Raw genomic sequence first — 16,679 nt, 5'->3', positions numbered from 1 at the left:
CACTAGTGGTGTTGACAAACGTTAATTACATTATAGCTTAGGGCTGCAAGTATTGGGGGAAGGAGAGATATTGTTACAGGTGAACTCCCAGCACAAGAAAATACATAAATTACAGCTAATAGAAACCAGAGAACAGTTACATACATCAAATGGCATATTATTCAAATACAGGACAGGGCGAAAGTACATATCATGACAGACATGTCTCTAAATATTAGGAAAAAAACAATAATTCTATCAACTGTTTTTATCTTAACCAGAAAGAAAACACTTAAGCAAATACAAAAGAAGATTAAAACACATGTAAGTTTGTATGTTAGTAAAATCATAAGAGTAAGTTCAAAACAATTTTCAAGCACATATCATACTGGCAGCAGTGGGATGAAAGCACATGCAAATTTTGTCTGTTTTCATAATTATAAGAATAAGATCAAAAGATTTTCAAGAACTCATACTGCTGAGTCATACTCAGCATGATTAACTAAGCTTCCTTAGAGTAAGTGAAGTACATTTGACAACATTTAAAATTAGTGCATGTTGGAAAAAGGGCATGTCTCTAAACATTAGGAAAAACCAATGATTCTATCAACGGTCTTTATCTTAACCAAAAACCGAAAAATCATACAAATACAAAAGAAGATTAGATCACATGCTAATTTGCATGTTAGCAAAATCATAAGAATAAGTACAAAAACATTTCAAGACCTCATAATACTGGCAGCAGTGGGATTAAAGCATATGCTAATTTTGTATGTTAGCATAGTTGTAAGAATAAGATAAAAAGGTTTTAAGGAACTCTTACTACTGGCAGCAGTGGGATTTGAACCTACCGGTCTGTTTTAAAATGGTTAAGTCTCTAAACAATAGGAAAAACCAATGATTCTATCAACTGTCTTTTCCTAAACAGAAATCCACACACTCATGCAAATACAAAATCATAAGAATTAGATCAAAAGGTTCTGAAGACCTACTGGCAGCAGTAGGATTTGAACCCACGCCTCTGAAGAGACTGGAGCCTTAATCCAGCCCCTTAGACCGCTCGGCCATGCTACCTTTAGCAGCATGATTTTTAAGATTCCTTATCTTAACTGAAAACCACAAAATTATACAAATACAAAAGATTAAATCACATGTTAATTTGCATGTTAGCAAAATCATAAGAATAAGTACAAAAACATTTCAAGACCGCATAATACTGGCAGCAGTGGGATTAAAGCATATGCTAATTTTGTATATTAGCGTATGTATAAGAATAAGATAAAAAGGTTTTAAGGAACTCTTACTACTGGCAGCAGTGGGATTTAAACCTACAGGTCTGTTGTAAAATGGTTAAGTCTCTAAACAATAGGAAAAAACAATGATTCTATCAACTGTCTTTTCCTAAACAGAAACCCACACACTCATGCAAATACAAAATCATTTGAATTAGATCAAAATGTTCTGAAGTGCAGCAGTGGGATTTGAACCCACGCCTCCAAATATACTGGAGCCTAATTTCAGCGCCTTAGACCACTCGGCCATGCTACCTTTAACAGCATGATTTTTACGATTCCTTATCTTAACTGAAAACCGCAAAATTATACAAATACAAAAGATTAAATCACGTTAATTTGCATGTTAGCAAAATCATAAGAATAAGTACAAAAACATTTCAAGACCGCATAATACTGGCAGCAGTGGGATTAAAGCATATGCTAATTTTGTATGTTAGCATAATTATAAGAATAAGATAACAAGGTTTAACATAGCATAATGTTCTAGAATAGTCTGTTTAATCGCCGCATACTCACAGTTCCCCTGAGGGTCCATAGCTCTATAGGCTTCAGCAGCTCCACCCTCTACGAACCCCACAAGATGTCGAACTCGCTCCCTTTCCGGTACTTCCATTAATCAACACTGATGCTCAAAGTCCTGGAAGAAGCCCTCAATGTCGCCTGCAGCCTCATTAAAGGGCTTAAAGTCTTTGTGGGACACTCTGGGGAGTTCCCTCATGGTGGGTGCTGAGGTTACAGTCTGTCTGGAGCTTCTAGCTGCTTCCAAAGCGATCTGCTCCAGCAATGCCATCTCCTGAGCTCTGTGAATGGCCTTCCTCTTATCGTCTATGGTGGCCTCTTCTCCCAGAAATGCCAACTCCTCCTCGTACCACACAACCCACTGACTTTTTTGGGTATTTACCTCCGGCTGCAGTCTTTCCTCCATTTGCTGTGAGGATCCTTCCTCAGTGTCATCTTGCAGGCGAACTCCTTCCAAAGCCTCAATTAGCTGCTCCTTGGAGAGTCCTTTAAAACGGACTCCTACTTCATGGGCCATTGTTTGTAGGTTCATCGCAGTCCAGCTCTTGTACTCTGCGGTGCTGGTTCCCAATGTTGATGGGCCTTTGTCCTCCATTCCTTCTGCTCTGATCCCACTGCTGCCAACCAGTTTGTGACGGGGTGTACAGCAGAGCAGGAAGGGACAACAGGCCGAGGGATGATCCAATGAGATTTATTAAAGCAGGGAGCATACAACATCAAATATCCATAATGTCCTTCAAGTCCACCAGAAGTCCACAATAAGCCCAAGGAAATAAACAGATCTGGAGGTGCTTTCCAGTAATCCCGCACCCGATAAACGAAACAATAGTCCTTCCACGAGTCCAACAGAACAGATTCGGGGGCACCTCCAGATAATCCTTGTGCCAGCTAACAAAGCAATAGTCCACATGAGTCCAAGGGATCCCAAAACAATCTCACGAACGACGAGATATGTCCTCAGCTCAAGTCTCATCCCGTACGCTTCCGCAGTCACAGATGGACGTGGGGTCTTGCCTCAGCTAAGAATCCCCACTCCTTCCCCTTTAAGGATCAACTCACATCTGATCTCAAAAATAAGAATGGATTATCTGAGCTCCTGGGATCCGCCCATGAAGGGGGGTAGGGGTCACACCTTCTATTCAATGGTTGGGTCCACCTGAAGATTCTAGACTGGTCGGCTCCTCTTAGTCTATCTAGTATGTACATATGACTAGCCACCTGCTGTGAGAAAGAATGGCTATTCTTCACTAGTGGTGTTGACAAACCTTAATTACATTATAGCTTAGGGCTGCAAGTATTGGGGGAAGGAGACATATTGTTACAGGTGAACTCCCAGCACAAGAAAATACATAAATTACAGCTAATAGAAACCAGAGAACAGTTACATACATCAAATGGCATATTATTCAAATACAGGACAGGGCAAAAGTACATATCATGACAGACATGTCTCTAAATATTAGGAAAAAAACAATAATTCTATCAACTGTTTTTATCTTAACCAGAAAGAAAACACTTAAGCAAATACAAAAGAAGATTAAAACACATGTAAGTTTGTATGTTAGTAAAATCATAAGAGTAAGTTCAAAACAATTTTCAAGCACATATCATACTGGCAGCAGTGGGATGAAAGCACATGCAAATTTTGTCTGTTTTCATAATTATAAGAATAAGATCAAAAGATTTTCAAGAACTCATACTGCTGAGTCATACTCAGCATGATTAAGTAGGCTTCCTTAGAGTAAGTGAAGTACATTTGACAACATTTAAAATTAGTGCATGTTGGAAAAAGGGCATGTCTCTAAACATTAGGAAAAACCAATGATTCTATCAACGGTCTTTATCTTAACCGAAAACCGAAAAATCATACAAATACAAAAGAAGATTAGATCACATGCTAATTTGCATGTTAGCAAAATCATAAGAATAAGTACAAAAACATTTCAAGACCTCATAATACTGGCAGCAGTGGGATTAAAGCATATGCTAATTTTGTATGTTAGCATAGTTATAAGAATAAGATAAAAAGGTTTTAAAGGAACTCTTACTACTGGCAGCAGTGGGATTTGAACCTACAGGTCTGTTGTAAAATGGTTAAGTCTCTAAACAATAGGAAAAACCAATGATTCTATCAACTGTCTTTTCCTAAACAGAAATCCACACACTCATGCAAATACAAAATCATTAGAATTAGATCAAAAGGTTCTGAATACCTACTGGCAGCAGTGGGATTTGAACCCACGCCTCTGAAGAGACTGGAGCCTTAATCCAGCGCCTTAGACCGCTCGGCCATGCTACCTTTAGCAGCATGATTTTTAAGATTCCTTATCTTAACTGAAAACCACAAAATTATACAAATACAAAAGATTAAATCACATGTTAATTTGCATGTTAGCAAAATCATAAGAATAAGTACAAAAACATTTCAAGACCGCATAATACTGGCAGCAGTGGGATTAAAGCATATGCTAATTTTGTATATTAGCGTATGTATAAGAATAAGATAAAAAGGTTTTAAGGAACTCTTACTACTGGCAGCAGTGGGATTTAAACCTACAGGTCTGTTGTAAAATGGTTAAGTCTCTAAACAATAGGAAAAAACAATGATTCTATCAACTGTCTTTTCCTAAACAGAAACCCACACACTCATGCAAATACAAAATCATTTGAATTAGATCAAAATGTTCTGAAGACCTACTGGCAGCAGTGGGATTTGAACCCACGCCTCTGAAGAGACTGGAGCCTTAATCCAGCGCCGTAGACCGCTCGGCCATGCTACCCTAACATACTACATAAAAAAAGCTTCCTTAGAGTAAGTTTAGTGAATTTTCCTACAGTTTAACTTCTTCAAGGTGGAAAATGGATAGGTCTCTAAGCAAAAAGGAAAAAGCAATGATTCTATCTACTGTCTTTTGCAAAACAGCAAAGCATGGACTCATACAAATACAAAATAATAAAACACATGCTAATTTTTCTATTAGCAAAATCATAAATATAAGCTAAAAAGTTTCAAAGTAGAAATACACTGGCAGCAGTGGGATTTGAACCCACGCCTCCAAAGAGACTGGAGCCTAAGTCCAGCGCCTTAGACCACTCGGCCATGCTACCTTTAACAGCATGATTTTTACGATTCCTTATCTTAACTGAAAACCGCAAAATTATACAAATGCAAAAGATTAAATCACATGTTAATTTGCATGTTAGCAAAATCATAAAAATAAGTACAAAAGCATTTCAAGACCGCATAATACTGGCAGCAGTGGGATTAAAGCATATGCTAATTTTGTATGTTAGCATAATTATAAGAATAAGATAACAAGGTTTAACATAGCATTATGTTCTAGAATAGTCTGTTTAATCGCCGCATACTCACAGTTCCCCCGAGGGTCCATAGCTCTATAGGCTTCAGCAGCTCCACCCTCTAAGAACCCCACAAGATGTCGAACTCGCTCCCTTTCCGGGACTTCCATTAATCAACACTGATGCTCAAAGTCCTGGAAGAAGCCCTCAATGTCGCCTGCAGCCTCATTAAAGGGCTTAAAGTCTTTGTGGGACACTCTGGGGAGTTCCCTCATGGTGGGTGCTGAGGTTACAGTCTGTCTGGAGCTTCTAGCTGCTTCCAAAGTGATCTGCTCCAGCAATGCCATCTCCTGAGCTCTGTGAATGGCCTTCCTCTTATCGTCTATGGTGGCCTCTTCTCCCAGAAATGCCAACTCCTCCTCGTACCACACAACCCACTGACTTTTTTGGGTATTTACCTCCGGCTGCAGTCTTTCCTCCATTTGCTGTGAGGATCCTTCCTCAGTGTCATCTTGCAGGCGAACTCCTTCCAAAGCCTCAATTAGCTGCTCCTTGGAGAGTCCTTTAAAACGGACTCCTACTTCATGGGCCTTTGTTTGTAGGTTCATCGCAGTCCAGCTCTTGTACTCTGCGGTGCTGGTTCCCAATGTTGATGGGCCTTTGTCCTCCATTCCTTCTGCTCTGATCCCACTGCTGCCAACCAGTTTGTGACGGGGTGTACAGCAGAGCAGGAAGGGACAACAGGCCGAGGGATGATCCAATGAGATTTATTAAATTAGGGAGCATTCAACATCAAATATCCATAATGTCCTTCAAGTCCACCAGAAGTCCACAATAAGCCCAAGGAAATAAACAGATCTGGAGGTGCTTTCCAGTAATCCCGCACCCGATAAACGAAACAATAGTCCTTCCACGAGTCCAACAGAACAGATTCGGGGGCACCTCCAGATAATCCTTGTGCCAGCTAACAAAGCAATAGTCCACATGAGTCCAAGGGATCCCAAAACAATCTCACGAACGACGAGATATGTCCTCAGCTCAAGTCTCATCCCGTACGTTTCCGCAGTCACAGATGGACGTGGGGTCTTGCCTCAGCTAAGAATCCCCACTCCTTCCCCTTTAAGGATCAACTCACATCTGATCTCAAAAATAAGAATGGATTATCTGAGCTCCTGGGATCCGCCCATGAAGGGGGGTAGGGGTCACACCTTCTATTCAATGGTTGGGTCCACCTGAAGATTCTAGACTGGTCGGCTCCTCTTAGTCTATCTAGTATGTACATATGACTAGCCACCTGCTGTGAGAAAGAATGGCTATTCTTCACTAGTGGTGTTGACAAACGTTAATTACATTATAGCTTAGGGCTGCAAGTATTGGGGGAAGGAGAGATATTGTTACAGGTGAACTCCCAGCACAAGAAAATACATAAATTACAGCTAATAGAAACCAGAGAACAGTTACATACATCAAATGGCATATTATTCAAATACAGGACAGGGCGAAAGTACATATCATGACAGACATGTCTCTAAATATTAGGAAAAAAACAATAATTCTATCAACTGTTTTTATCTTAACCAGAAAGAAAACACTTAAGCAAATACAAAAGAAGATTAAAACACATGTAAGTTTGTATGTTAGTAAAATCATAAGAATAAGTTCAAAACAATTTTCAAGCACATATCATACTGGCAGCAGTGGGATGAAAGCACGTGCAAATTTTGTCTGTTTTCATAATTATAAGAATAAGATCAAAAGATTTTCAAGAACTCATACTGCTGAGTCATACTCAGCATGATTAAGTAAGCTTCCTTAGAGTAAGTGAAGTACATTTGACAACATTTAAAATTAGTGCATGTTGGAAAAAGGGCATGTCTCTAAACATTAGGAAAAACCAATGATTCTATCAACGGTCTTTATCTTAACCAAAAACCGAAAAATCATACAAATACAAAAGAAGATTAGATCACATGCTAATTTGCATGTTAGCAAAATCATAAGAATAAGTACAAAAACATTTCAAGACCTCATAATACTGGCAGCAGTGGGATTAAAGCATATGCTAAATTTGTATGTTAGCATAGTTGTAAGAATAAGATAAAAAGGTTTTAAGGAACTCTTACTACTGGCAGCAGTGGGATTTGAACCTACCGGTCTGTTTTAAAATGGTTAAGTCTCTAAACAATAGGAAAAACCAATGATTCTATCAACTGTCTTTTCCTAAACAGAAATCCACACACTCATGCAAATACAAAATCATTTGAATTAGATCAAAATGTTCTGAAGTGCAGCAGTGGGATTTGAACCCACGCCTCCAAAGATACTGGAGCCTAATTTCAGCGCCTTAGACCACTCGGCCATGCTACCTTTAACAGCATGATTTTTACGATTCCTTATCTTAACTGAAAACCGCAAAATTATACAAATACAAAAGATTAAATCACGTTAATTTGCATGTTAGCAAAATCATAAGAATAAGTACAAAATCATTTCAAGACCGCATAATACTGGCAGCAGTGGGATTAAAGCATATGCTAATTTTGTATGTTAGCATAATTATAAGAATAAGATAACAAGGTTTAACATAGCATTATGTTCTAGAATAGTCTGTTTAATCGCCGCATACTCACAGTTCCCCCGAGGGTCCATAGCTCTATAGGCTTCAGCAGCTCCACCCTCTAAGAACCCCACAAGATGTCGAACTCGCTCCCTTTCCGGGACTTCCATTAATCAACACTGATGCTCAAAGTCCTGGAAGAAGCCCTCAATGTCGCCTGCAGCCTCATTAAAGGGCTTAAAGTCTTTGTGGGACACTCTGGGGAGTTCCCTCATGGTGGGTGCTGAGGTTACAGTCTGTCTGGAGCTTCTAGCTGCTTCCAAAGCGATCTGCTCCAGCAATGCCATCTCCTGAGCTCTGTGAATGGCCTTCCTCTTATCGTCTATGGTGGCCTCTTCTCCCAGAAATGCCAACTCCTCCTCGTACCACACAACCCACTGACTTTTTTGGGTATTTACCTCCGGCTGCAGTCTTTCCTCCATTTGCTGTGAGGATCCTTCCTCAGTGTCATCTTGCAGGCGAACTCCTTCCAAAGCCTCAATTAGCTGCTCCTTGGAGAGTCCTTTAAAACGGACTCCTACTTCATGGGCCTTTGTTTGTAGGTTCATCGCAGTCCAGCTCTTGTACTCTGCGGTGCTGGTTCCCAATGGTGATGGGCCTTTGTCCTCCATTCCTTCTGCTCTGATCCCACTGCTGCCAACCAGTTTGTGACGGGGTGTACAGCAGAGCAGGAAGGGACAACAGGCCGAGGGATGATCCAATGAGATTTATTAAAACAGGGAGCATACAACATCAAATATCCATAATGTCCTTCAAGTCCACCAGAAGTCCACAATAAGCCCAAGGAAATAAACAGATCTGGAGGTGCTTTCCAGTAATCCCGCACCCGATAAACGAAACAATAGTCCTTCCACGAGTCCAACAGAACAGATTCGGGGGCACCTCCAGATAATCCTTGTGCCAGCTAACAAAGCAATAGTCCACATGAGTCCAAGGGATCCCAAAACAATCTCACGAACGACGAGATATGTCCTCAGCTCAAGTCTCATCCCGTACGCTTCCGCAGTCACAGATGGACGTGGGGTCTTGCCTCAGCTAAGAATCCCCACTCCTTCCCCTTTAAGGATCAACTCACATCTGATCTCAAAAATAAGAATGGATTATCTGAGCTCCTGGGATCCGCCCATGAAGGGGGGTAGGGGTCACACCTTCTATTCAATGGTTGGGTCCACCTGAAGATTCTAGACTGGTCGGCTCCTCTTAGTCTATCTAGTATGTACATATGACTAGCCACCTGCTGTGAGAAAGAATGGCTATTCTTCACTAGTGGTGTTGACAAACCTTAATTACATTATAGCTACGGCTGCAAGTATTGGGGGAAGGAGACATATTGTTACAGGTGAACTCCCAGCACAAGAAAATACATAAATTACAGCTAATAGAAACCAGAGAACAGTTGCATACATCAAATGGCATATTATTCAAATACAGGACAGGGCAAAAGTACATATCATGACAGACATGTCTCTAAATATTAGGAAAAAAACAATAATTCTATCAACTGTTTTTATCTTAACCAGAAAGAAAACACTTAAGCAAATACAAAAGAAGATTAAAACACATGTAAGTTTGTATGTTAGTAGAAGCTATAGGCTGGACCACGGTGAGTCATTGGACGTGGTATATCTCGATTTTTCCAAAGCGTTTGATACCGTGCCGCACAAGAGGTTGGTACACAAAATGAGAATGCTTGGTCTGGGGGAAATTGTGTGTAAATGGGTTAGTAACTGGCTTAGTGATAGAAAGCAGAGGGTGGTTATAAATGGTATAGTCTCTAACTGGGTCGCTGTGACCAGTGGGGTACCGCAGGGGTCGGTATTGGGACCTGTTCTCTTCAACATATTCATTAATGATCTGGTAGAAGGTTTACACAGTAAAATATCGATATTTGCAGATGATACAAAACTATGTAAAGTAGTTAATACAAGAGAAGATAGTATTCTGCTACAGATGGATCTGGATAAGTTGGAAACTTGGGCTGAAAGGTGGCAGATGAGGTTTAACAATGATAAATGTAAGGTTATACACATGGGAAGAAGGAATCAATGTCACCATTACACACTGAATGGGAAACCACTGGGTAAATCTGACAGGGAGAAGGACTTGGGGATCCTAGTTAATGATAAACTTACCTGGAGCAGCCAGTGCCAGGCAGCAGCTGCCAAGGCAAACAGGATCATGGGGTGCATTAAAAGAGGTCTGGATACACATGATGAGAGCATTATACTGCCTCTGTACAAATCCCTAGTTAGACCGCACATGGAGTACTGTGTCCAGTTTTGGGCACCGGTGCTCAGGAAGGATATAATGGAACTAGAGAGAGTACAAAGGAGGGCAACAAAATTAATAAAGGGGATGGGAGAACTACAATACCCAGATAGATTAGCGAAATTAGGATTATTTAGTCTAGAAAAAAGACGACTGAGGGGCGATCTAATAACCATGTATAAGTATATAAGGGGACAATACAAATATCTCGCTGAGGATCTGTTTATACCAAGGAAGGTGACGGGCACAAGGGGGCATTCTTTGCGTCTGGAGGAGAGAAGGTTTTTCCACCAACATAGAAGAGGATTCTTTACTGTTAGGGCAGTGAGAATCTGGAATTGCTTGCCTGAGGAGGTGGTGATGGCGAACTCAGTCGAGGGGTTCAAGAGAGGCCTGGATGTCTTCCTGGAGCAGAACAATATTGTATCATACAATTAGGTTCTGTAGAAGGACGTAGATCTGGGGATTTATTATGATGGAATATAGGCTGAACTGGATGGACAAATGTCTTTTTTCGGCCTTACTAACTATGTTACTATGTTACTATGCAAATTAGCATGTGATCTAATCTTCTTTTGTATTTGTATGATTTTTCGGTTTTCAGTTAAGATAAAGACCGTTGATAGAATCATTGGTTTTTCCTAATGTTTAGAGACATGCCCTTTTTCCAACATGCACTAATTTTAAATGTTGTCAAATGTACTTCACTTACTCTAAGGAAGCCTACTTAATCATGCTGAGTATGACTCAGCAGTATGAGTTCTTGAAAATCTTTTGATCTGATTCTTATAATTATGATAACAGACAAAATTTGCATGTGCTTTCATCCCACTGCTGCCAGTATGATATGTGCTTGAAAATTGTTTTGAACTTACTCTTATGATTTTACTAACATAAAAACTTACATGTAACATAGTAACATAGTAACATAGTTAGTAAGGCCGAAAAAAGACATTTGTCCATCCAGTTCAGCCTATATTCCATCATAATAAATACCCAGATCTACGTCCTTCTACAGAACCTAATAATTGTATGATACAATATTGTTCTGCTCCAGGAAGACATCCAGGCCTCTCTTGAACCCCATGTGTTTTAATCTTCTTTTGTATTTGCTTAAGTGTTTTCTTTCTGGTTAAGATAAAAACAGTTGATAGAATTATTGTTTTTTTCCTAATATTTAGAGACATGTCTGTCATGATATGTACTTTTGCCCTGTCCTGTATTTGAATAATATGCCATTTGATGTATGTAACTGTTCTCTGGTTTCTATTAGCTGTAATTTATGTATTTTCTTGTGCTGGGAGTTCACCTGTAACAATATGTCTCCTTCCCCCAATACTTGCAGCCCTAAGCTATAATGTAATTAAGGTTTGTCAACACCACTAGTGAAGAATAGCCATTCTTTCTCACAGCAGGTGGCTAGTCATATGTACATACTAGATAGACTAAGAGGAGCCAACCAGTCTAGAATCTTCAGGTGGACCCAACCATTGAATAGAAGGTGTGACCCCTACCCCCCTTCATGGGCGGATCCCAGGAGCTCAGACAATCCATTCTTATTTTTGAGATCAGATGTGAGTTGATCCTTAACCCCTTCATGACCCAGCCTATTTTGACCTTAAAGACCTTGCCGTTTTTTGCAATTCTGACCAGTGTCCCTTTATGAGGTAATAACTCAGGAACGCTTCAACGGATCCTAGCGGTTCTGAGATTGTTTTTTCGTGACATATTGGGCTTCATGTTAGTTGTAAATTTAGGTCAATAAATTCTGCGTTTATTTGTGATAAAAACGGAAATTTGGCGAAAATTTTGAAAATTTCGCAATTTTCACATTTTGAATTTTTATTCTGTTATGCCAGAGAGATATGTGACACAAAATAGTTAATAAATAACATTTCCCACATGTTTCCTTTACATCAGCACAATTTTGGAAACAAAATTTTTTTTTGTTAGGAAGTTATAAGGGTTAAAATTTGACCAGCGATTTGTCATTTTTACAACGAAATTTACAAAACCATTTTTTTTAGGGACCACCTCACATTTGAAGTCAGTTTGAGGGGTCTATATGGCTGAAAATACCCAAAAGTGACACCATTCTAAAAACTGCACCCCTCAAGGTACTCAAAACCACATTCAAGAAGTTTATTAACCCTTCAGGTGCTTCACAGCAGCAGAAGCAACATGGAAGGAAAAAATGAACATTTAACTTTTTAGTCACAAAAATTATCTTTTAGCAACAATTTTTTTATTTTCCCAATGGAAAAAGGAGAAACTGAACCATGAAAGTTGTTGTCCAATTTGTCCTGAGTATGCTGATACCTCATATGTGGGGGTAAACCACTGTTTGGGCGCACGGCAGGGCTTGGAAGGGAAGGAGCGCCATTTGACTTTTTGAATGAAAAATTGGCTCCACTCTTTAGCGGACACCATGTCACGTTTGGAGAGCCCCCGTGTGCCTAAAAATTGGAGCTCCCCCACAAGTGACCCCATTTTGGAAACTAGACGCCCCAAGGAACTTATCTAGATGCATAGTGAGCACTTTGAACCCCCAGGTGTTTCACAAATTGATCCGTAAAAATGAAAAAGTACTTTTTTTTCACAAAAAAATTCTTTTAGCCTCAATTTTTTCATTTTTACATGGGCAACAGGATAAAATGGATCCTAAAATGTGTTGGGAAATTTCTCCTGAGTACGCCGATACCTCATATGTGGGGGTAAACCACTGTTTGGGCACACGGTAAGGCTCGGAAGGGAAGGAGCGCCATTTGACTTTTTGAATGAAAAATTATTTCCATCGTTAGCGGACACCATGTCGCGTTTGGAGAGCTCCTGTGTGCCTAAACATTGGCGCTCCCCCACAAGTGACCCCATTTTGGAAACTAGACCCCCCAAGGAACTTATTTAGATGCCTAGTGAGCACTTTAAACCCTCAGGTGCTTCACAAATTAATCTGTTAAAAAGAAAAAGTACTTTTTTTTCACAAAAAAATTATTTTCGCCTCAATTTTTTCATTTTCACATGGGCAGTAGGATAAAATGGATCATAAAATTTGTTGGGCAATTTCTCCCGAGTACGCCGATACCTAATATGTGGGGGTAAACCACTGTTTGGGCACACGGCAGGGCTCGGAAGGGAAGGCGCGCCATTTGACTTTTTGAATGGAAAATTAGCTCCAATTGTTAGCGGACACCATGTCACGTTTGGAGAGCCCCTGTGTGCCTATGCATTGGAGCTCCCCCACAAGTGACCCCATTTTGGAAACTAGACCCCCCAAGGAACTTATCTAGATGCATATTGAGCACTTTAAACCCCAAGGTGCTTCACAGAAGTTTATAACGCAGAGCCATGAAAATAAAAAATAATTTTTCTTTCCTCAAAAATGATTTTTTAGCCTGGAATTTCCTATTTTGCAAAGGATAATAGGAGAAATTGGACCCCAAATATTGTTGTCCATTTTGTCCTGAGTACGCTGATACCCCATATGTGGGGGTAAACCACTGTTTGGGCGCACGGCAGGGCTCTGAAGGGATTGCACGCCATTTGGCTTTTTAAATGGAAAATTAGCTCCAATCATTAGCGGACACCATGTCACGTTTGGAGAGCCCCTGTGTGCCTAAACATTGGAGATCCCCCAGAAATGACCCCATTTTGGAAACTAGACCCCCAAAGGAACTAATCTAGATGTGTGGTGAGGACTTTGAACCCCCAAGTGCTTCACAGAAGTTTATAACGCAGAGCCATGAAAATAAAAAATAAAAATTATTTTCTCAAAAATGATCTTTTAGCCTGCAATTTTTTATTTTACAAAGGGTAACAGGAGAAATTTGACCCCAAAAGTTGTTGTCCAGTTTCTCCTGAGTACGCTGATACCCCATATGTGGGGGTAAACCACTGTTTGGGCACATGCCGGGGCTCGGAAGTGAAGTAGTGACATTTTGAAATGCAGACTTTGATGGAATGCTCTGTGGGCGTCACGTTGCGTTTGCAGAGCCCCTGATGTGGCTTAACAGTAGAAACCCCCCACAAGTGACCCCATTTTGGAAACTAGACCCCGAAAGGAACTTATCTAGATGTGTGGTGAGCACTTTGAACCCCCAAGTGCTTCACAGAAGTTTATAATGCAGAGCCGTGAAAATAATAAATACGTTTTCTTTCCTCAAAAATAATTATTTAGCCCAGAATTTTTTATTTTCCCAAGGGTTACAGGAGAAATTGGACCCCAAAAGTTGTTGTCCAGTTTCTCCTGAGTACGCTGATACCCCATGTGTGGGGGTAAACCACTGTTTGGGCACACGTCGGGGCTCAGAAGGGAAGTAGTGACTTTTGAAATGCAGACTTTGATGGAATGGTCTGCGGGCGTCACATTGCGTTTGCAGAGCCCCTGATGTGCCTAAACAGTAGAAACCCCCCACAAGTGACCCCATTTTAGAAACTAGACCCCCCACGGAACTTATCTAGATATGTGGTGAGCACTTTGAACCCCCAAGTGCTTCACAGACGTTTACAACGCAGAGCCGTGAAAATAAAAAATCATTTTTCTTTCCTCAAAAATGATGTTTTAGCAAGCATTTCTTTATTTTCACAAGGGTAAAAGGAGAAATTGGACCCCAGTAATTGTTGCGCAGTTTGTCCTGAGTATGCTGGTACCCCATATGTGGGGGTAAACCACTGTTTGGGTGCACGTCGGGGCTCGGAAGTGAGGGAGCACCATTTGACTTTTTGAATACAAGATTGGCTGGAATCAATGGTGGCGCCATGTTGCGTTTGGAGACCCCCTGATGTGCCTAAACAGTGGAAACCCCTCAATTCTAACTCCAACACACCCCTAACCCTTATCCCAACTGTAGCCGTAACCCTAATCACAACCCTAACCCCAACACACCCGTAACCCCAACACACCCCTAACCCTAACCACAACCCTAATTCCAACCCAATCCTAGCCCTAAGGCTATGTGCCAACGTTGCGGATTCGTATGAGATTTTTCAGCACCATTTTTGAAAAATCCGCGGGTAAAAGGCACTGCGTTTTACCTGCGGATTTACCGCGGATTTCCAGTGTTTTTTGTCTGGATTTCACCTGCGGATTCCTATTGAGGAACAGGTGTAAAACGCTGCGGAATCCGCACAAAGAATTGACATGCTGCGGAAAATACAACGCAGCGTTCCCGCGTGGTATTTTCCGCACCATGGGCACAGCGGATTTGGCTTTCCATATGTTTACATGGTACTGTAAACCTGATGGAACTCTGCTGCGGATCCGCAGCGGCCAATCCGCACCGTGTGCACATAGCCTAATTCTAAAGGTATGTGCACATGCTGCGGAAAACGCTGCGGATCCGCAGCAGTTTCCCATGAGTTTACAGTTCAATGCAAACCTATGGAAAACAAAAATCGCTGTACACATGCTGCAGAAAAACTGCACGGAAACGCAGCGGTTTACATTCCGCAGCATGTCACTTCTTTCTGTGGATTCCGCAGCGGTTTTACAACTGCTCAAATAGAAAATCGCTGTTGTAAAACCGCATTGAAATGCGCAGAAAAAACATGGTAAATCCGCCATAAATCCGCAGCGGTTTAGCACTGCGGATTTATCAAATCCGCAGAGGAAAAATCCGCAGAGGACCAGAATACGTGTGCACATACCGAAACCCTAACACTAAACCTAACCCTACCCCTAACCCTAACCCTACCCCTAACCCTACCCCTAACCCTAACCCTACCCCTAACCCTACCCCTAACCCTAATTCTTACCCCAACCTTAGTGGAAAAAAAATATATATTTTTTTTATTGTCCCTACCTATGGGGGTGACAAGGGGGGGGTCATTTACTATTTTTTTTATTTTGATCACTGAGATATAACCTATCTCAGTGATCAAAATTCACTCTGGAACGAATCTGCCGGCCGACAGATTCGGCGGGCGCACTGCACATGCGCCCGCCATTTTGGAAGATGGCGGCGCCCAGGAAAGAAGACGGACGGTCCCCGGGAGGCCAGGTAAGTATAAGGGGGGGAGATCAGGGCACGGGGGGGCGTCGGAGCACGGGGGGGTGGATCGGAACACGGGGGGGTGGATTGGAGCACGGAGTGGGGGATCGCTGTGCGGGCGGGTGGATCGGAGCACGGGGGGGGAATCGCTGTGCGGGGGGGGATCACTGTGCTGGGGGGGATCGGAGTGCGGGGGGGTTTGATTGGAGCACGGGGGGTGTGATTGGAGCACGGGGGGAGCAGGCAGGAGGACGGGGGAGCGGAGCACAGGACCGAGGGGAGCAGACCATAGATCGGGGGGCTGGGGGGGCGATCGGAGGAGTGGGGTGGGTGCACATTAGTGTGTCCAGCCATGGCCGATGATATTGCAGCATCGGCCATGGCTGGATTGTAATATTTCACCATTTTTTTAGGTGAAATATTACAAATCGCTCTGATTGGCAGTTTCACTTTCAACAGCCAATCAGAGCGATCGTAGCCACGAGGGGGTGAAGCCACCCCCCCTGGGCTAAACTACCACTCCCCCTGTCCCTGCAGATCGGGTGAAATGGGAGTTAACCCTTTCACCCGATCTGCAGGGACGCGATCTTTCCATGACGCATATGCTGCGTCATGGGTCGGAATGGCACCGACTTTCATGACGCAGAGTATGCGTCAAAGGTCGGGAAGAGGTTAAAGGGGAAGGAGTGGGGATTCTTAGCTGAGGCAAGACCC

General features: G+C 41.8%; 2 non-coding genes across 2 annotated transcripts; both read right to left on the bottom strand.

Annotated features, from left to right (window-relative positions):
* Positions 1–4,010: 4,010 nt before the first annotated feature.
* On the bottom strand, positions 4,011–4,092 carry TRNAL-AAG (transfer RNA leucine (anticodon AAG)). The gene has a single exon. It is a non-coding gene; the product is annotated as a tRNA-Leu (tRNA).
* Positions 4,093–4,819: 727 nt separating this feature from the next.
* On the bottom strand, positions 4,820–4,901 carry TRNAL-UAG (transfer RNA leucine (anticodon UAG)). The gene has a single exon. It is a non-coding gene; the product is annotated as a tRNA-Leu (tRNA).
* Positions 4,902–16,679: the final 11,778 nt, after the last annotated feature.

Source organism: Ranitomeya imitator, chromosome 4 (genome assembly GCF_032444005.1).
Source record: "Ranitomeya imitator isolate aRanImi1 chromosome 4, aRanImi1.pri, whole genome shotgun sequence".
Classification (NCBI taxonomy): Eukaryota; Metazoa; Chordata; class Amphibia; order Anura; family Dendrobatidae; genus Ranitomeya; species Ranitomeya imitator.
This window is presented reverse-complemented; position numbering and strand designations above follow the sequence as displayed.